Here is a 22,110-nt window from a genome sequence, read left to right on the forward strand (position 1 = left end):
CACTTATTCCATGAAAACAAAAAGCTCGTATCTCTCTGTTAGCTCTGTCTGTTTTCTGTTTTCCACCTCCAGGATGGTAATTGTCCACATGTTGTTGTCTTCTGAGGTATTTCAACATGACTTATGACTTGATCCTGAGATGGGACACCTCTGCTGGGCCGTGCACCCGCCCTTCTCCTCAGTCCATATGGTTTGACTTGGTTACAGCGTGAGTGTGGTAAGATACTTGTTAAAATGTGGTATGTGGCGGCTGCACTTGCTGGGACTCTTCTTGAGCCGCCTGATGTTTTGTTCTTCGCTTCAGGAGGTTATGATACCCTTCTCAGGGATGGTTTCGCTACAGTACGGCCTCACCATTTTTGAAAAATGAGCTTTAAGTTGAAAAAATAATAATTTACGATGCGTATGTGAAAATTACGTTCCATCCATCTGTCCATTCTTTTTCTTACTGTCTCATCTACAAGAGTTGCAGAGAGTCTGAAGCCTATCCCAGCCTACATAAAGAGGCATCAGACGCCCTCGTCAGGCTTCAGTCCATCACAGGGCTAAATCACACAGTCCTCCATGCTCAGATCCTCAAGCACAGCCGATTTAGAACCACTAATTAGCCTAACAAGCATGCATTTGGTCTGCTGAAGGAAATCAGAGGAACCAGAGAAATGTGGAAAACACATTTTTTACTTCTTGTCACATGAAGAAATTAGCCACTGTGCTTTTAGACAGGAAAAAGTGAAGCTTTACAGTTAAGGTTCAGCAAAGAATAAATACATTTCCCTCTCAGAGGAAAGTTTTTTTGCTCGAGTTTGGTCAGGATCCAACCTGACTGTGAAAAATGAATATGAACTGCAAAGAAGTCAGGTGTTTTACACAACAAATTTTCTTCCGTGTATCAAATCTTTGCAGGATAAAAATGTGCTGGCAAGAATTTACACAAAGTCAGCTCAGCCGCTGTGATGGTGCACAAGTGGGAAAGCGTCGTTGTGATTTGTATATAAATAAAAGTTGAATTCCAAATTGAATTGAAGTAAATCTACATGTTTATAGGCATCCTGATTTTAATTGGTCAGAAATCTTAACTTCCACTTTTTTGTGTTTATCTCTTTTTAAAGAAGTTACTATCCGGTCTTTAGCCGTCATTAACGTCATTAGCTATTTCTGAGTCCAAACTCTGCTTCAGGTCCCAAAGTCAAACGAACACTGCGGCATCACTGAAAGCTACAAACTGTCTAAATTCTTTCATCTTTAATAAAATGATCAGTGTGGCTGCTTTACCAGGTACGTTTAACATCCAGGCGTCCATGAAAACAGAATTTATTAAGTGCAACGGAGGTAGAAGTTAGCAGGAAGTTAGCTCCATCTAAATGTGATATAGCATGTTCTGATTGAGTGATTTTTGAAAAATTCAGACGTACAGCTCTGCTATCACTTCCAACATAAATGAAGACAGGAAACTAATCAGCAGTGACGTTTGTAGGGTTACTGAAGTTGGACTAGCTGGTATATAATGTTGTGCTACGTGATCGCTAGCGACACAGCTATGTTAGCATAAACAGTGAAGCTGGAGGATGAACACTAACACTTTTCCACTCGATAAAAGTTAAAGTGAGGGTTCCTGATGGTTAGAGACAAATACAGTCGCATGGCAGGATGCTGTAAACGGACCAAACTTCAGTCAGGAGAACAACTGAGATAATCCATCCACAATACGAGGGCTGTAGCTACATTGTAAGGTTTTAAAATGAAAAGTGATGATTAAAACCAAAAGAGGCCGACAGTGATCACTGACTTTTTTTCAGAGCTTGTTCAGATTAAACAGAACAAGATACAAAACATTAAAACATGTTAAAAACACAACAGCCTTAATAAACTCAGTTTGGACCTGAAGGCAGGGTTCATACGTCATCACTTAAGACCTGGACTGAGTAGATTAATTAAATAAAAGAAGCTTGTGCCAAAAAAAATATTCAGTGAACAATAAACTGAAGGAAACTCAACAGTAAATATTAAAAGCCATAAATCATAGATGTTTCTATGTTGCGGGTCAGATTGACCCAGAACAGAAGAGATGTCACGTCATGTGCATCACTACAGAAAACAAAAAAAATCAAAATCATAAAAGAAAATTGTAAAATAATCAATGCCAGTGTGTCTGACACTTCTGGATGAGGAAACACGCCCCTGGTCAAATTAACCCAGGAACATAATTGGTGTTCCTGGAAACCAACATAACAGGAGTCCAAACCTTAAAAACATTGACTTTAGAGTGAGGTCATGAAAAACATCCCATGTTGTGTTCTGTATAAGAATGATGGAATATCATTATTGTTGATTCTTAGTTTTTGATTAATTATTATTTTTATGCTGAACTGTAAGTTATGGCTTGTGAATGTATAATTCCCACATTAGTCTGTCTGATTCCGATTTTGGAGCGGCGCAGGGTCCCTGTATCTTTAAGAAGCTCGTTTTTCATCAGTAATTTTGCATAAAATCCTTTTGTTGGCTCTCTGGGATTGATTAGTTCTGCCTCTTTAAGCTGGTGAATCAAGTATTCATTTCCTGTTAGATACAATTAGATACTGGGGAGACACGAGGGACGGCTTTTATGGAGTCGGAGCTCTTCCCAGACAGATACGTTCACATTTGAACGCGATCCACAAATGAGTCAATCTGACTTGACGTTTGCTTTGAGGAACATCTGACTTTCTCATTCTGGCAGGCCTTTGGCACCGTGCAGGCTCGCTGGTCTGCAGAGACTAATTGTTTGGGGCTAAACTGTCCTCCTCCTTCTCACTTTTTACATCATCTGGAGCACAAACAGCCCGAGGAAACCTCGCGGCCCTCCTCGCTCCGATCGGTTAGAAAGAGCTGACACCCAGATCAAATCACGTCGTTCCATTAAAAGTGTAACTTATGATCCATTACCAGTGTTTTCTTTCTTTCCTCTCTCTTCCCCTCTCTTACTTTCACATCAGCTTATAATATCCTAACAAAGTCATTCTTTGATGGCGGCATTTCTCGTGGCTCCTGTAAAGTGGCTCCACAGCGAGGGAGGAAAGAAACCGTGAAGGCCAAATGCGAGGAGGCTGAGACGGAAACCGAAGAGCTCATCAAGCTCATTCATCTTGTCGGATCTGAAGGCCGAGAACGCCAAGCAGAGGAAATTTCACACTCACTCTTCTTCAACACACTCCATGAATCATATCGCATAACAGGCTGAAGCCGCTGAGTATTTACAGACTGGACTTGTTGCTAATTACACTCCCGTCTCTCCTTACGCTGGCTTTTTGTTTTAACCATCATTACGAGCTCAAATGAGATTCAGGCTCCCAGCAGTAACCGACCCCCCCTCCCCAACTTGGCAGTGGCGATCAGGCGCCTCTGGCCGACTATCAAACAGGTAGTTCGAGAGATTTACGCCGCTTTGTTGCCCTCGCACAGCAAACGGCATAGAAAGGAAAAGAGTGAAAGGCGATACCTCACTGAAGACAATGTCTTATAGAAGGCTTGCTGCAGCATGCCAAGCTGATTTGGTGCCCGGCGAAGTCAGTGAGCGGCCCGGAGATCTGCTGCCGAACACACCGAGTCACTAAAAACGAGACACGAGATGTGATGACGAGCACCAAGTACTTTATTTTCATCCCATATTTATGCATTCAGACAGCAGCTGGTGTAGACACATCCATTAATATGCTGACAGTTGGGCAGCCTGTGCAGTGCGGACGTTTCAAAATCTGTAGAACAAAGAAATAATTACACTGCACATTTAAAATAAGTCATTTTAAGCATAATTTCCTGGTATTTTAGCAGAAATCAGGTATTTTATAGGGAAGTCACAAACTGTGCTGTAAGTAAATTTAAGCACGGCATAAATAATTTTAAGCAGTGTGTAATTATCTGGTAACTATATGTAAAAACAATATTTCTCTGTCTTACGTCATAATACTGTGAACTCTTCAGAGCGTGTACCAAACTATGGCGGGACTCAAACTTTTTTTACATCTTTGTTATTTTAAATTCTTAATTAATATTCATTATGTAGTAGGGGTGGGGGAAAAATGGATACTGTGTAGTATGGTGATATTTTGTTTGCTAATAATGTATGGATACAGGGACAGCAGAAATCGATATTTTGTTACAAAAAGGTTTTTGTGCTCTGACTTCAGAGCATGTTGATCCTTTTTCTGAGCAAGAATCCTGACATTCCTTCACTGTCCAAATGTGTTTAACTTGTTTTTGGCAGCAATAAACATGACAGTTTACTTATTTTAATTTAAGACATGTTTTATTTTAATTACGTTTAAAACTTTTTTATTTAATGTAAAATTATATTTTGTTTTAATTTACTTTCAAATTCTTCAGTTGCTGAAGGGGCTGCATAGTTTTCATAAACTGCATAGTTCAGAATAGCTATAATTGTACCAGATGGTTGATTCAGTTAAGTTGGACTAGACTGTAATACAAACCGTTCAGTTTGTCAACAATCAAACTGAAATGAGAGAAAGACTGAGTGTGAGACTTTGATATTAGAGAAAATGAATATTGATAAAGTTTACCTTTATGTACAGAATCTGAATATCGCAAAATATTTTTAAAAATTGCAATAATATCGTATCGTGGGATGTATGGTGATTCCCACCTCTATTATGTATCATGAGTTTTCCTTTTTTTACTTATGCTGCACTTTAAATTATTTTTAAATTTACTTACACTGTAATTGTTTCTTTGTTTCTTGTATAAACCTGACTTGTTAGTCCGTTATTCTATTGCATCTATTTTTATTAGCATTTATTCGTAAATTGTAGTGTACAATAAAAAAAACATTGAAATTATATTTAATTTACTTTATAATTAAGCTCGTAGCTGTTGGCTGTTTTGTGATGTTTAACCAAATTGAATCTGTCTGTGTGTAACTGCACATTGTTCCCTTTCTCTCAGCAACCTGATGCTGTCACACCGAGTGGACACGTGGTTCCTGAATCCCAGCTAAAAGCTTATTTCTGCAAAACTGTCACAGCGCTCAGTGGGCCCTGTGTCAGCAGGGGCGTGGACAGAGCTCGTGACGGTTTGCAAAGTGAAGCCAGAAACTGTAGCTGTTAAACACACACAGCATCCTGAAACTACACACAGGAGTCAGCTGCAAACCATCCTTTGAATCATTGCTTTGAATAATGCAAAAATATAGCCGAACAGATATTGAGTTCAATTTCTGGAATTTAAATGTTTTTGCATTAATTTTTTTTCAGAAGTTATAAAATAAATTAAGAAAAACAACATTTACAGTGATGATGGTCACAATGTTCCAGCCATCCCTCCATGAATTTCTACTAAGGAAAAATCTACTTTGCATATATTTTTATTGTAATAATTTTATAGTTATGTGTAAAATGTCAGAAATATAACATATACATATAATATATATGTTATATTTAAATATATATTTAAATATTTAAATATTTAAATATATATATATATTTATTTATTTTTATATATATATATATATATATATATATATATATATATATATATATATATATAAATAAATATATATATATATGTTTATTTATTTATTTAAATATATATATATATATATATATATATATATATATATATATATATATATAATATAACATGGCCATTTTACATTTCTTTTTAAATTTTATGTAAAATTTTTTACACTGAGCATCTGAACCTGAACGCTCCATGACACAGTGAGCGTAAACCTTCAGCTTCCTCTGCATCTCCTGCTCTTTAGCAGCGTTGGTCTCATTAACACCAGCAGCAGCTTTCAGCAGACGGTCATAAGAAAGCTGCAGGATCACGAGATTGAAAAAGAAATCTGGAAAAAGCAGTGGACACAGGTGGAGTAAAACCCAACCACAGAGCAAAGTAACTTTAAAATAAAAACTAATCTTTGCAAGTAAAGGGTGGTCAGGGTTGAAATGTGGATGTTATTAAGTTATTTGAGTGGCAGCAGTTGCTTAAAGCAGCACATGGAAAAGCTTTACTCGCGCAAGCTTAATGGCAAATGTCACAGGACTCTAGGAGGTCAGTTTCTGCAAATAACCTTTTATGGAAAGTCAGGGGTGTGAGATAAAGTGGTGTAAATGCTACACAGGCAGCTCAGAGTCTTTCTCCTCGGTGTGTACGGGGCTCCTCCCGTGTTATCTCCGGGGGCTCGTAGCAGCAGTCCATCTCTTTCATGGATAAGCAAATCAATCCGGAGGATTCACAGCGGCTGGGCTCGGCGGCGTGAAACGACACCTTGGACGGTGGAGAAAAGCAGCGTAGCTCGGCCCTCTGATGTCTCCTCACAGCAGTTGTTCAGAGGTTTCAACACACACACACACACACGGGGGCTGCCGTCCCCCCTCCCATGACCAAATCATGACCTCATTCCAGTCACCTGCTGCTGAGACCGTGGCTAACCTGCCCTCCTAACCGGAAAATCGGCCGCCTTTTTACCAACACTCCCTGAAGCCGCGCAGGTCAACATGCTACGTGGTCGAACACATACCTTAAACCTATCGACGTGTTTGTGCACCAAAGCAGCAGGAAAATGGTTTAATGCATTTAAAAAAAAACAGGAAACGCAAAAAGGAAGACACTTGCACGCAAACCTCAGCGAAGATAAATGTGAAGAGAGTGAGCTGTTGGTTTGAGCCTGAATGAAAACCAGCTTGCAAAGTTACATCCTGTACGAGGAACAAAGAGCGATCGCGAACGAGCCCCTCGGGATCCGCCGGCCACTCTTAAACATTTGGAACATTTATGCTGCTTTAAATTTTTTCTACATCTTTCCCTTGATATTTTATGCGAGGAATGAATTTTGTTTGCCAGAACAATTCAGCTCTCTATCGTGAATACCTTTTAAGAACATGTGGGGATTTTGTGGTTGTGGTGTTGTGTTTCTGTACGCAGTTTATTACAGACTCAAACAGGACATGTGAAGGAGGTGCTCCGACTTGTGCTCGAGGCTTTTAAAAAGCAGTGCAGTGCAAGTGTTGTGTTTCCATGTGCTGGGAATGTGAATGAGGAGCTACGGCTTTAAATCCCAGAATTCCTCTAAGCCGCAAACGCTTCCGTGGACTTCCGCTTGATCAGAATTATCTCTGCTGAACTGTAAAAGGAAACAAACGAAGTAGTCACAGGTTATTTTAACTGCTAACAGCAGCACCGGGCAGCGCGGCCGCGGTGGCAATTCCCATGAAATCTCCCGATATTTCTTTCATTTGTTCACCGTCCACAATTAGTCGCGGTCAGGCCGATCAAAGGCAGCGGTCGGGCGGTTGCATGTGAACCGGCGTCCACTTGCAATGACATCCACAAACCAGAATGAAATATGAAATATCAAGTTTCCATGGATGCATGGACCAGTAAAAAAGAATCCGAGGAAGAGGAGGGTTTTCACACTGGGTAATGTGAAACATTTGGTGCGGATTGTAGGCCTCGGCAAAGGGAAGACCACAGCCAAACTCTGTCTGGCAGTAAAACTGGGAGCAGGCACAAGTTAAAACAAACTGCAGTTGCTGAGTCCTGTTGATTTAGATGTCATTATGCTTCTCGGTGCCTGGCAGAGTTCGCTGGCGTTGGGTGACTTACAGAAAAATAAAAATGATAAAGGTACGAACAACAAAACAGGTTTTTGTTATCTGAATGCAACATCTGAAGATTGACGGCTGTTTTTGTTTCATATCGGACAGATGTTTCTTCTCACTGCTTTAATTTTCACCCGTCTCTCTCTCTCTCTCTAGCTGTAAGGAAAATAAATGAGAAGCACTGAGAACAGGTGGAATAGCTTCAATCTGAATACAGTGCTTTTTGAACTACACACTTTTTATTTACTTATTTTCCACAAAAAGGACAGCAGACAGCCACACATGGGCTCCAGCTGCAGCTTAGATCATTAAAATACAGGTTCGGATCATATTAGACCACATTATAAATCCAAGCTATAACGCTGCAAAGAAATCCAACCAAACGCCTTCTGTTTGGGACGATCGGGTCGGTTTTAGCTGATAAATATCATCACGTGTGTCACGATGAGGGGCTGAGTTCAGACGTCCCACCGACTCCTGCACATGATGGATCTGCAGGCCTGCAGAACAAAGCCTGCCGTGGACAAACAGTCAATCTGAACCAAATGGACCACTTCATCATTGCACAGCAATTGGATGTAAATGTGGTGTTGGGTTCCCACATGTCTGCCCACCTCGTCTCACCATAAATACTGCGCAAAAGCAGGCAGCTTTGTGTGTGTGTGTGTGTGTGTGTGTGTGTGTGTGTGTGTGTGTGTGTGTGTGCTCTTGTTGTCCACAAACAGAAAAACAGACTTTGTTCCAGTTAGTGTGGCCTGAGACAGGTGTTGTGTGGTTATTGACCTTTAGAGGCTGAATGGGGTTTGGGAAAGCTGTGTAAGCAAATAAATAGCCGTGCACTAAGGAGGGTGGAGCAGGGTGGAGGAGTCTCTTTGTAATAGAAGCTCAAGAAAGAGAAGCTTTATCTTTTTAGCAGGCATCCTCCTGCTCCTGAAGTGTCGGGGTGAGAAGGCACGTGACCTCCAGCTTTTAATTGCTTCCTATGTTTTTTCCATCTGCAGGGGGGAAAGTACACACTGTCTCCCTGCGACACATCTGCCCAAAGTTTCCTGTGTCTATTAATACCATGGTCACATGACTACACACACACACAAAAACCTTTTTTTAGTTTTTTCTCTGTGCTGCATTTGATTCCTGGTTTTCTGCAGGTGAGTTGTCTTTTTCTGTGGTTCAGCCCAAGAAGCAAAAAGTCGAACACTCACTAGGCGGCGTAACAGATGGTTGCCCCTCCCTGTCCCGGTGTCTTCCTGTTAACATATCATATCAGATTTATTTGTATAGCACATTTAAAGGCCAAAGTACACCAAAGTGCTTTCCAGTAATACCAATTCAGATAAAATCACAATGTAAAACAGAGTCTCAGGAGCTTAGAAAGAAAAGCGTCTGGACTTCTTTAAATTGCTTGAAGACGTTTCACCTTCATCCAAGAAGCTTCTTCAGTTCAGACAACAAATATAAAATAAATTACACATATAAAATAATTGCATGTATGTAAATGCAGAGCCAGATGAAAATCACCCTAATTAGCCTCGAATGCTAAGCTAAAAAAGTACATTTTTAGACGTGATTTAAAAGATTGAATAGGATCAGATGTGCGAATGCCAAGAGGAAGAGTACTCCATAATTTGGGTGCGACAACAGCAAAAGCAGCCAAGACCTAGGTTGCACTATAGGGTGCTTCCCTTCCCACTGTTGCCACTGCTTGCTTATAGGGAGTTGTCTAGCTGTTGTTTTCTCTGGATAGTTGTAGGGTCCTTGCCTTACAATATAAAGTCCCTTAAAATAACCGTGATTCAGTTATATGGAAAAAAGTGAACTGAATAGAATTCTGGCAAACAGCAATAAGCAAAGATTAGTATTGTATTGATTATCAGTGAGTCGACCAAAATTCCAGTTAAGTTAAATATGGGCGACGTACGCTGAGCAGATTACATCACAGGGGGATGATGAAACGAACATAATGACATAAAGAATTGGGATTAATAATCAGCATTTTTTAAACTGACAGTTTAAAAATTGTCTATGGGGAGAACATGCTAGAGAAATGATATATCTTAACCTGGGAGCGCCTTGATGTTTCCACAGATAGGATGGAGGAGGTGGATGAGGGAGGAGGAGGTCTGGGCTTCCCTGCTTAGGCTGCTCCCGGTGACCCAGCCTCGGATAAGCAGAAGAAAATTTATCTGTTTTAATACATATGTGTGAATAACAATACAACATTTTTAATTTATTTTATCAACTTTTCTTCTGACGATGCTGTCTGTGTTGAGCGCTCAGTGGATCTGCGTTCGACTACTCCGCCTAGGCTGCACTGTCGAGCGCAGATCCACTGAGCGCAGCGCAAGCTAGCGAGACAGAAGCTAAGCTCGTTGCAACATGGCAAATTGAACCTCCCCCACCCTCATTCAGATCTGGCGTTTGGAACTATTTTGGTTTTCATGTGACGTATTACCCTGAAGGTAAGCGCGTCATGGACTAAAGTAAAACAGTATGTTGGATGTGCCAGCAATGCTCACACTAGCTTCCAATTGGTGGAAGCTAGTGTGTTAGCGCAGTTAGCTTGTTAAGGTGTTGCCGTCCAGCCCCATGCACGGGGCGATCCGCGGTAGCTCGTTAACGGAGATTTGCCGTGTTGTGGCGTTAACGTCATTTCAGATTAACGCTGACAGCACTAGTGGGAACACAACGAATATGACTGCACATTTACACGGACATCATCCTAGTGCAAAGACAAGTGGAAGCAGAGAAAAACAACAAGCATGCTACAAACTTTAGCCGAGTCATTTAGACAGCTGTTAGCACATGATTCTCCTTATGGGGACCTGATATGTTTAATATGCTGCTGAGAATATAGCCCAGAAGAAGCGTATAGTATAGCTTTTATTTTGGAAAGAGACGTTTCTCTGTAATAAACTCTCTTTTCCAAAGATGAGGGATTTCTCCATCAGATAGATTTATTATTTTATTACTTTGTTGTTTCAGCAACATTAAATTTAAAAACTGTACTTTTGAGTTAAAATATATATTTATAATATTAATAAATGACAAATTAAAAAAGCATGAACATTTTTTAAGCATCGAAAAAATATCGAACTGTGACACCAAAGTATTGAACCGAACCGTGAATTTTGTGTATCGTTGCACCCCTAATAGATATGTATATTACATATATTAGAATTATTACAGTAAGATGATCAGAAGCTGGTAGTTACTTAGCTGACTTGATCACCGGTGTTTTAATAGGTGCTCTCAGCTTACCAGTTACACCAACAACTGAACATTAATTATCTCATTTCACTCAAATCACAATCTTAACTTGCAGGAAAAAAGTTGCTAAACTTATTTTGAAGGTTGGTATTTTCACAGTTGAACTCAGGCTCCACCTGCTACCGTGCAGAAACAGTGGTCGTGTAACAAAGCAGCAGTCAGTACGTCTGCACTTGTGTCGTGGAGCCTCAGTCGGTTCCAACTGAAATCTGTCGGTTTGTCATTTTGTTACATTTTCTCACATTTCTTTAGTTTTGAAATCATCGTTCTGCTCTGGCTCTGTCAAACTGTAGTTCATATTCTGTGCACTAGATGATGTTTTCCTTTGAACTAACTAGGAAATAACTTGGACGACATATTTGCGTCTCTTGTACACTTGTTTTGAGATTCGTTCTCTCATGCATCGCTAATGACCTGCACAGCTTTAATGAACAGATGTCCAACTGTGGTCACTGCTGCAGATCCATCTTATAATAATAGACACATTTTTAATATCTGGCAGTTTCATAGCTTTACATCATTATTAACAGTTTAAAAACAAAATAAAATCCCTCATTATGGTAACGTCTGAAAGCCTTGTGAAGCTTGTAAAAATGATTGCGGTCACTAACTCTGCTTTAAGCAGCGTCTTTGGATATAAAAAACCTGCCTGGAGCCACTCAGAGGTTCTTCACATGCTTTGACTCTGGATAAAAAGATCAGTGCTAATCTCGTGTTTTATTCCCAACGTGAAAGCTTTTACCAACATGCAATACGACTTTCTGCACGATGACATCAGCGCTCATAAACGGCATCTTCATATTGAGTTATTCTGTCTCTATGGTTTCCCCACTTAAGAAGTCATCAAATGAAAGTGTAATATTGTGTTTTAGCAGAGTAGTGGCTCATGTTCCAATTTCACATTTCCTTTTGGAGGACCTTTGCTCAGTTTTACTGATCTGAATATGTTACAGTGGTAATACGGAGAGAGATGTTTTTGTAGATCAAAGAAAACTGGAGGTTTTGATTATTCCATCTTTCCAGTGGATCCAGGGAGCAAAGTTTTACGGCTGCCTCCCGAGACCTGACTGCATTTCCCAAAATCATTACTCAGTCTGCAGGAATACATTCCCGGTGTGAGTTCAAGAGTATGGAAATTAAAATAGAATAGAAAATGTAACAGTGGGAAAGTCAAGACATCGTTTGGCATAATTTAACACCAGGGGGCTGCGAGTCGAATGTCAGCAGTGTGTTCTTACTCTGAGCACCAGATCGTGTCGGGAATGTGTTCCCGTCACGTTCAGTGCAAACTTTATTTATTCATTTTAAAACTTTATCCTGTATCTCAGAAGTTAAATAGTTAATGTAAAATTTACTTGATATTCTATTTGTGAAAAATAAAGTTTTGACTTTAATAACTTGTAATCATTTTCTGTATGAGTTCAGGTTTATTTATTATTGTGGTCACTTCTTGTCCAGGTCATATTTTGCATAAAGACCTGCAGATAAAGGAACTGCTTTGCTATAATTTGGTACTACAGCTCGCCCTGGTTCAATGACATAATGAGAAAAGGTGAATTCAAACTAAGAAAACTAGTCCCAGCTTTTCCTTTTTAATCTGATTAAAAACATAATTTCAGTGTCTGTGTATTTGAATGCTGTCTTTGCAGTAGCAGTGAAATGCTGCTGGATGTATGCTTTCACTGATGAATCCATTCCTGCTGCTCTCGCTTTGGAAAGCTAAACTCCGGCCTCCTCCCAGCTCATTAAATGCAGATTGTTCCTGCTACACCACCAGAGACACTGTGAGAAAATGTATTTACTTCCACCATCTGACAGTCAACCGCCGTCATGGCTGACTGGTGTAACGGTAACTTTACACTTTATTAAGAGGATCTCACTTATTCCGGTCCAAACACAGAAAGCGTTTTATTCGGAGATTCAGTTCACTTGTTTCAGTTTTAACAGCACTGTTGAGTGTGGGACTCTTTCAGGTCCGTCTCCGCCTGGGAAACCGTGTGAAACATGAAATAGAGTTTCAAGAGGAACAATTCCAGCAATGATTTCACCAGTTTCATGAGTATCGGATGAAACCGTAGTGTCTGCGTGGGCTTCTCAGCTTGTACTGAAGCGTCAGCTGACAGATCCATCATTCACTCTCACAAACATTTCCACATAATCAGCAAAGCATTTGGTTCTTTCTTTGCCATTTGATATTACAGAGGTGCATACTGATTTAATACCATGAGCCTGTGTTTCCTCCCGTCCATGCACAGATACATCTGTGTCCTAAGCAGTGTTGGTCAAGTTACTTGAAAAAAGTAATCAGTAACTAATTACTGATTACTTCCCCAAAAAGTAATCCCATTACTTTACTGATTACTTATTTTCAAAAGTAATTAATTACTTAGTTACCTAGTTACTTTTTAAAAACACGATTTACAACCTGAATAGGTGATAAAGTGATAGATCTTTCAGCCCAATTCTACTTTTTCTACATAATCCATCATACAAAATGTAATCAAATGGAAAAGTCTCTTTTTAAAACTTGTTTTATTAGTTTTAATCTTTTAACTTTATGCATCAAGCAAAAATTTAATTATCTGCAACATTCTCTGACTGGAAGAAATTAGTTTAATATTTAAACCTATTTTCTGCACATTCCAGCACATAAAATAAAATATTTTTTGTGTTTACACTCAGTCTTTCAAATAGATGCAAGTAAAACACAGCAGAAAATAAATAAAGTCAAAGACTAGCGGTCCTGTTGCTCTATTTTCACCTGTAAAGCAGGAGTGGGGTAGGCGGAGGTTTACCCTGGTGCAGGTGTGCAGCGGTCAGTGGAAGAATCCGCGAGTTTCTCTGTGAGTTTCCCATTACGTCGTAGCTACTCGGTGCTTGTTTGGAAGTTTAGGGGTTTTTTTGCTGTAAAAAGAAGTTTTCTTCCCACGCACAACGGACACTAATGTTTTTGTCACTTTTTATGGAATCAAACTCAAAGTAAGGTCAGTACTTCCACGCTTTAAACGCTGCACGCTCATACTCTCTCTGCACTCGATATATGATCCATTGTTGATCTGCACACAGCTGTTGTCACGAACGTCGCACTCGCTTACGTCACTGTCATGAGACATTCTCGCAAAAAAATCACGGTTTTAGTAACGCAGTAACGCAGCGTTCCTACGGGAAAGTAACGGTAATCTAATTACCGTTTTTGCAATAGTAATCCCTTACTTTACTCGTTACTTGAAAAAAGTAATCGGATTACAGTAACGTGCCCATCTCTGGTCCTAAGTGCCGTTCATTATGAATCTGATAATAATGTTGTTTTTTGAACACGCGTTTGAGATGAGACTGAGAAAAATGCTTAATGTCACTCATTGTTATCGTGATCATTAACTACACTGTATCAAAGATCAATTACAGATTTCTCAACATCATTGCAGCATATTAGTGATAAAATAAGAAAAGGGACTTCCTGTTGGTTTGGCTCAGTGGATACCAAATCAGTACAGCACTCATCTCTGAACCAGCAGACAGTGTAACATGTATATAAGCCCAGACTTATTATAGGGCCAGGACACACAATACATGAGCTGCAGCCCCTCCAAAGCTGCAAATGTAACCCTGGGACAGACTCTAACTGTCCCAGGGTTACATTTAACAAAAAGAATTTGCTCTATTTTGCCTGATTTTAAGAGAAATCTGAGTTCTTGTGGTGGTTGTTTCCCTGCAGACTGGTTAAATATAACATTTGTCAGAATCATCCAGTCTGGGAGCTTTCGTGGGACTTGACCATCACACCGTCTGTACCAGCGTTGGTAATGATGGGGAAGAAATGGCACGATTGGCTTTGGGTCTAGTCTTGGTTTGGGAATCTCTGATAGCAATATTACACACTCAAACATCGGGCCTTATTCACTAATATAAGCACGTTTTGTTGAAGTCATGAAAATCTGACGATGTTTCAAGACAAAAGCAGGAGAAAGTCTGACTGAACCTTTAGTGTCTGAGGCTGAAGTGTTTCCACAGACGGATGAGACGGGGAAAAGAAGAGGTGCTAGATAAGGAGCAGCTGATCTGTTAGCATGAGATGAGAAATTCAATTTCAATTCAATTTTATTGATATAGCGCCAAATCACAACAAAAGTCGCCTCAAGGCGCTTCATAGATACAGAGAAAAACCCAACAATCATATGACCCCCTATGAGCAGCACTTTGGTGACAGTGGGAAGGAAAAACTCCCTTTTAACAGGAAGAAACCTCCAGCAGAACCAGGCTCAGGGAGGGGCGGGGCCATCTGCTGTGATTGGTTGGGGTGAGAGAAGGAAGACAGGATAAAGACATGCAGGAAAAAATTCCAGTTTCTCCCGCATCGGGAGAGTACCAGGACATGAGACTGTAAGTGACGACAACCATACGATGATGCCAATTTCAACCTTTTCAGTTAGTATGTTGTATTCTTCATATCCAATTTAATGTCTTACTGGTAAGTATTTAATTCTAATTCTGGCTGACGGTGTTTGGGAAAACTGTAAATAACAACCAAAGATCAATCAGCTTAATAATTAATAATCATGCTAGTAAGTAACAGTAGTGTAAAGTTGTGTGTCTGCAGTTTGTCCTTCGTTGTTGGTTTGTACTCATGGTCAGCGGCCGACTACGAGAAAATTCATGGAAGTAAATTTCAATGATTAGCAGATTTGTGTGTGAAATGTTGGTTCAGGCGGTTTATGCCCTGTTTGTGCGGCCTGTTAATGACACCCAGTGATTTTAAGGCAAACATATAAACAGTATTAAGCTAATTGTGTTCACATTTCCTCTGTAAGTCTCTAAAGAGTTTGGATAAATCAAGAACAGCACTTCCTCCTTTGTGGAAAACTACAGCATGTAAAATGTTGGTGGTGATTGGTGGCATTTTCATGAACTCTAATAAGGCTAATAATGTATTCTGTATGGCAAAATGTTTATTAAGGGATCAAGCTGCACTTTTTTAACTTGGGGATGCAGCTCAGGAGTCCAATGCATCTCCTAATTGGATCCTATGGGGGTGCTCAAGGCGCAGACATTAAAGTAAAAGAGTCACGAAAGTGTCCCCAGTCAATCTAAACTTTTTACCACACAGCTCTCAGGCTGCCAGGAGTCTTTTGGCAGAAACATGTAGGAAACTGTATAACAACACTATAAAAACATTCACTTTTACACAGCATCTGCAGCTTCGGCTCTTCATTATCTCATGTTTGATTTTCAAACAGCCACATTGTCTGCACTTAGCACTAACTTGTGCTGAAGTCCTTGCTTCTTTAACCAGCTGCATATGAAACAAGTCTTGCTCTCAGAGTCGGAGATCGTCTGTTTCCAGCTGTTCGCTGCCACCGCGGGACACTTATCGACCCTGACACCGCTTTTGTAAAAGTACACACACACGCTCTGCAGTTATTGCTTATTTCCTCACATCATTTAACTCCTCCGGTGCACCTGGGGTTACCAGACATGGCCTTCTCAGTTACACTTGACCAGGTTGGGTCACTCCACTCGCTCTCGAACCACAGATCTGGTTTTTCCCCCTCCAGCTCAGCATTAAGTTTATGGGAAGTGTCAGTGTTTCTTTGATTCAACTCTCTGATGCTTTGAAAGTCAACATGAATTATTTCAGCGTGTGCTGGAGAGTCCAGTCATTCACTGTTTAACCGGGTCTCAATTTAAATCACCTTTTCAGAATACAATCTAATCTCTGGCCATCGTTGGGGATAAATGTTTGTAGTAGGGGTTAGCAACACTGGATATATTTCCTCATTCATGACAGTAAGGAGGCTAATACAGATATGTAATATGTGATAGATTTCACTTAAAGGAAAGGTTTATGGATTCAAAATTTATAATGCAGTAAAAAATCTCCTTGCAGGTAGCGCCAAGCTCTGGGGCCTAAAGATGAAGCTAACCCAGGAGTTAGCTCTTCTAGTGGCCACTCATTTTAAAGGCAAATAAATCCCCAAGTCTCCATCTGAACGCTTGAGACAGGCACGGCTGCTTTGATTGACAGGTCTCCCGATGTAGGAATCTGTAGCTAAGCATTAGTCCGCTAACCCCGGCTGTGCTGGTGTTTTATTTTGGAGCATTTTAAGTAAATAATCTGACAAGTTTTATATATTGCAAACCATCAAGATGATTTGTACTTCAGTTCAGAATTTATTCTGCTGGTTTATTAGTCTGCTATTTGCACAGTTTATAAATGCAGCTTGTTAACCAAGCTTGCTAGCATTAGCTTTTTAGCATTAGCTAAATTCAAAATACCCAAAAACTAGCAGATTGGTGGCCATGTTTATTTTTTTGTTGATTACATTTCGCATTATTAACAGTGACAAGAATTCACTGTCAAAAAGCAAAACTGGAGAACAATCACTCAGTAGGGATACGGAGAGCAATGGTCTGTGGCCACCACAAACCATCTCCTTTAAAGGGTTGTCCTGTTGCTGCTCCTCCAGTTCACCTGTTGTCACTTTGATTTGCATCATTATGCTTCCTAATGATACGGTGAATTCAACTAGTAAACATGCAGCAATATCAGGGCTTATTCAGTGATTCACTTGGAATTCCTATTTGTGTTTGTTTGTTTGTCTGTAAATTTTGCATGTTTAAATTATTTCCCCATAAAGACCTGCAGCCATAAAGCAGCTTTAAAAATAACCTTCACAGGTGAGCAAGTTCCTTTCATGCTACCAGCTCCACAGTCAGCATAGTGGCCTCATCTAATATGACACATAGTGTTTGGAATAGCAACACAAGTTTGGCAATTTTTCCACTATAAAAAGAAATGCTTTGTCTCATGGAAACAAGTCTGAAAGTAGCCAATTTCATGGAAAGTCCCCACGGCCGCCTCTGCTCCAGCTGCTCACTGCCCCCCATCGCCGCCTGTTTTCCACAAACACGAGGACGTTGGCTGCAAAACAAAAAGCACGTGAAGGCACTCTCGCAAGAAGAATCGTCCATGTAGTTCACCTCAGCGAAGTCCTCCCTGGGGAGCAACAGGCCGAGGTATTAGCCAATCACAGCTAACTCCCCTCCCTGCACACTCGGCCCGAAGCTGGACGTGCACGAGAAAAGGGTTTGTTGTGGTCAGAAACATGAGAAGCGCTTGGCTTTCGTCTTCTGAGCGTTGAGTAACACAAGCCGGTGGGAGAGCACAGAAATATTTGCGTATAAAGTATTAAAATTAATATGCGTTTCCTGCTTCCATTAGCACTCTGTATCTGGCAGGGACCGTGTGAGACCTGCTTTCTTTTGTCCCTCCACCTCCCGCGGTGTTGTCTCACATTTGTTTCCCATTCTCTGCCTTTAATCTTTTTCTAAGTGATCAGGTCACACCGAGTCACCAAAAAGCGGAAAAATATCTTCTTGTTAGACAGAATTTCAATAATTCGTGAGATTTAAGAGCGTGAGTGATTGTGTCATCTGCAGCAAATCCATGGTGTAATCCCCCTTCAGACTGAGGTGGTGTTTTCTGAACTGCATCTGATCTGAGCTCATCTAGAGTTTCATTTTGTAAAGGAGACAATGTTGATGTGCTGCATCAGACTCATAGAGAGGTTTTTGGACCGGAAAGTCAGGGATGAGGTGTGCCAAACCAGTGAATACCAGTAAATCATTTCATAAAGCCTCGGGTACACAGGGCTAGTGACTGGTCAACAACCCCTTGGCAACCATGGTTGCTAGGGGACATGTTTATTGCCTACCAGTTGGTAAGTGGTTGTGTCTTTTTCTAGAAGAAGATGCTGCCTCGTAACACTTCCTGTGATTGCTTTGGTAAAACTATTGCTGCAAACATGTTTCAACAGGTGAAACTTTTACTCTGAAGGGACGCCGTCCTGAGTGTCCCTTCAGAGTAAAAGTTTCATTCAAAATTTCATTGGTTTGCTTTGGTAAAACTATTGTTGCAAACATGTTCCAACAGGTGAAACTTTTACTCTGAAGGGACGCTCAGGACGGCGTCCCTTCAGAGTAAAAGTTGAGCAGTTGGCAAGTATTTGCAGACATATTGGCATCCTTCATGTAAACTATTGATGACAGCAGCAATCTGCTGGTGACCAAGGTTTTTGATTCAGTAGTGTGTACCTGGCAACCAATTTTATCTGGCAACCACTCACCAACTGCTCTGGGATAAAACACTGACAGTCACTGACCGATTTCGCTGCAACTGTGAGCAACTTCCAACAACTACTCACCAGTCAACTGTTCTCCAGGCCCACATAAGGCCTAACGGGATGTGTTCCTTTATTTTAAAGTTAATTTTTGACTTTATTCGACATCATTATTTAGATTTCTGACATGAAGTCATGTCACTGATGCTTGCACGGCTTAATGCAATGTTTCTTTTAACAGCTTTAAAGCATTAAAAGCTTTAAATGAATTTTTGTCTTGGCAACTTTGTCAAAATCTCTGCTTTCTAAACCCTTTCTGTCATTTCTGAGTGAGGACATCACAGCTGGTTTGGCTGCTTTTAATCTGATTTGATTTATTAATGCAGCAGCGTGCACAAGGAAGCGTGTTTGATCCAGCAGAATGTAACGTAGTTAAGATGGAGAACAGATTTGGAGATTCATAGAGCAGTGAGAGATCTCTTTATGTTGGAGAGATTCTGGAAGCACAAAGCATATTTATCTGGCAGGACTGGCACAGAGTCAAACTGACCCCAGGCCTCCAACTGAGATCAGGTCAAACTCGGCTCCAGATACCTTTGAGCTGAAGGATTTACTGGCAGAGATGATGATCTTTACTACGCTGGTTTCATGACTTGGATTCTCTTTGGTCAGCTGTGGGTGAGATAACTTCCTTTTCCATCCTTAACTTGGAAAATAAGGTGAAATAATAAGATTTAAAAGAAAATAAAGGCGAGTGCTCTAAATCATCTTTATCATTGCTGCCCTCATGGAATCAGAATTTCATCAGAATGTATCTTCGTGAGTAAAATGTTATCAAAACAGATATGTGTAATGGTTTATACCATAAAATCCAGGTTTTAATAGCACACATCATTTTCCAGAAGTCACACACGTTTCCTCAGAACCCAAACTGTTTTTAGACCAATCAAAAAAGAGAGCTGGGAAGCAGAAAAAAGCGTCAGTTTTCCGCCCATAGGGAAGAGTCGCTTTTCAGTGTGATGTTCAAACTGTTCCGCTCCACTTAGGTTTCCACTGGATTTTTGGTATCAAGAAAATCTTATTTCCAGGTATTTAAGCTCCAGTTGTTTGAAGTTATTTTAAGCACAAACTGGTACATTCGCTCAGTGTGAGAGTGAAGGTGTGCTAGTGATTAAAACAAGATTAACAGACACTATTTTGATAACAGTATAATTTTAAAGAAACACTTCCAAGAACTTGTTTTTGTCTCCTAGTTCTGGGAACTTTCGTGGTTTTGGATCATTTTAAAACAGGTGTTTGGTTTTGAATTGATGGGCAGAAAAAAGCAAAACATTAAAGACACTTGGAGAGACACTTTTCAAGTTTTCTGACCTTCTGCAGAGAACAGAAGGTTAATGCTGTTAATGTTCTCGCCTAAAAGGCTGATGGGTTCTGTCGACACCCTGCTGGGCGGGTGGGCGGCTTCGACCCACAAGTTTGTGATTCTCATAACTTGAGAACGAAACGACGTAGGAGTTTGAAATAGATACCATGGGTGTATCTACAAAAAATTTGAATCTCAGTGACATCAACCTCAAGGTCAGAGGTCAAATCTTCCTAAAATCTTGAAAATGAGATGACTCGAGAACAAGAGAACGTATGATTTTGAAACTGATACCATAGATGTGTCCACTCTCAGTGACCTGGACCAGTGCTCAGGACTCACGTTTTCTGAAAGTCTTGTGGATGCGAGAACTCGAGAACAGACTGATACTGTGTGTCTGCTGAGAATTTGAATATCAGTGACCTCAACCTCAAGGTCAAAGGTCAAATTTTCCTAAAATCTTGTGAATGCAACAACCTAAGAAGAAAATCAGTTGGATACATCTAAAAATCTCAGATGAGTTTGAATCCTGGGCACCTTGACTTCGAGGTCAGAGGTCAGGAGTCAACTTTTCTGAAGGTCTTGAGAATAATTCAAGAAGAAGGCGACATAGGAGTTTCAGACTGATGCCATATGTGTATCCACTAAATGTGGGACAGGTTTGAGTCTCTGTGACTTTGAGCTAAAGGTCATAGGTCAGGTTTTCTGAAATTCTTGAGAATGCAATAACTTGAGAGCGAGGTGACGTATGATTTTGAAATTGATACCATACGTGCATGAGGTATGAGTATTTGTTAAAACTGTAGAATCGATGTTGGCAGAGGACTTTAAGGAAAGTCATTTCCTCTTCTGATTATAAACTAGGATGAGTCTGAAATGTCAGCAGAGGATTGGACATCAGCTTCTGCTGTAACTCAGATCACATATACACGACTCAGACACCGTCAGTCGTTAATGGTCTTACAGTAGACATACACCGGATATGTGAACTAAACAGGCCAAATTTCTTTCTCAGGTACCGTAGCAGGAATAAAACATTTTAGGAAGTGACATGAGGTGGTTCAGAAGAAACTCCACTAGTATTGTGATTCGCATATGACAGAAATACAGGAAGCAACAGGCAGAGTTAAAAAACAAAAGCAAGCAAGAATCAAATTTAAAAAGTCCAAATTAATATTAGTCCGGAAACAAAAGGGCAAAGTTATCCAAGGAACAAGGAGGCAACAGGAACACAAACACGGTGCAGAGCAAACGAACCGAAAAAGCAAAATGAATCTCCAATAACTGAAGGACGACTGAAGACTGGACACATGAGAGGAACAACTAAACAACCAAGAAACAAAAGGAAACTAGTCACTGGAGTAAAACAGGAAATGATACACTACCATAACTTAAAACAAGAGGACATAAAGGTGAGGATTAAATACAGGAGACAATAATAAAAGCCAAAACTGAACGTTTCATGTGTTTCATGCTCAATCATCCAGGTGAGGACGTCCCAACGTCCAGATGAACACAATCAACTTTTTGGCACTGAAAGGTTTTTGTGCTTATTTGTTGAAGGAATTAGACGATTAATTTAAAATAACAGATTTTAGAGGCGGGACAAGAAGCCGAGTACAAGTTAAGACACCTCGACCCCCAATATGTGAGGGGTTTGGGGCATCTGCAGCTGGGGGGAACTGGGCAGACGCTTGGAAAAGCTGGTGGAGGGGAAAACTGCTCAGACTGCTGCACCTGCAACTTTTCCTTTTTCTTATTGATTAGG

This window comes from Neolamprologus brichardi, chromosome 12 (genome assembly GCF_056152115.1).
Source record: "Neolamprologus brichardi isolate AB-2024 chromosome 12, ASM5615211v1, whole genome shotgun sequence".
Taxonomy (NCBI): domain Eukaryota; kingdom Metazoa; phylum Chordata; class Actinopteri; order Cichliformes; family Cichlidae; genus Neolamprologus; species Neolamprologus brichardi.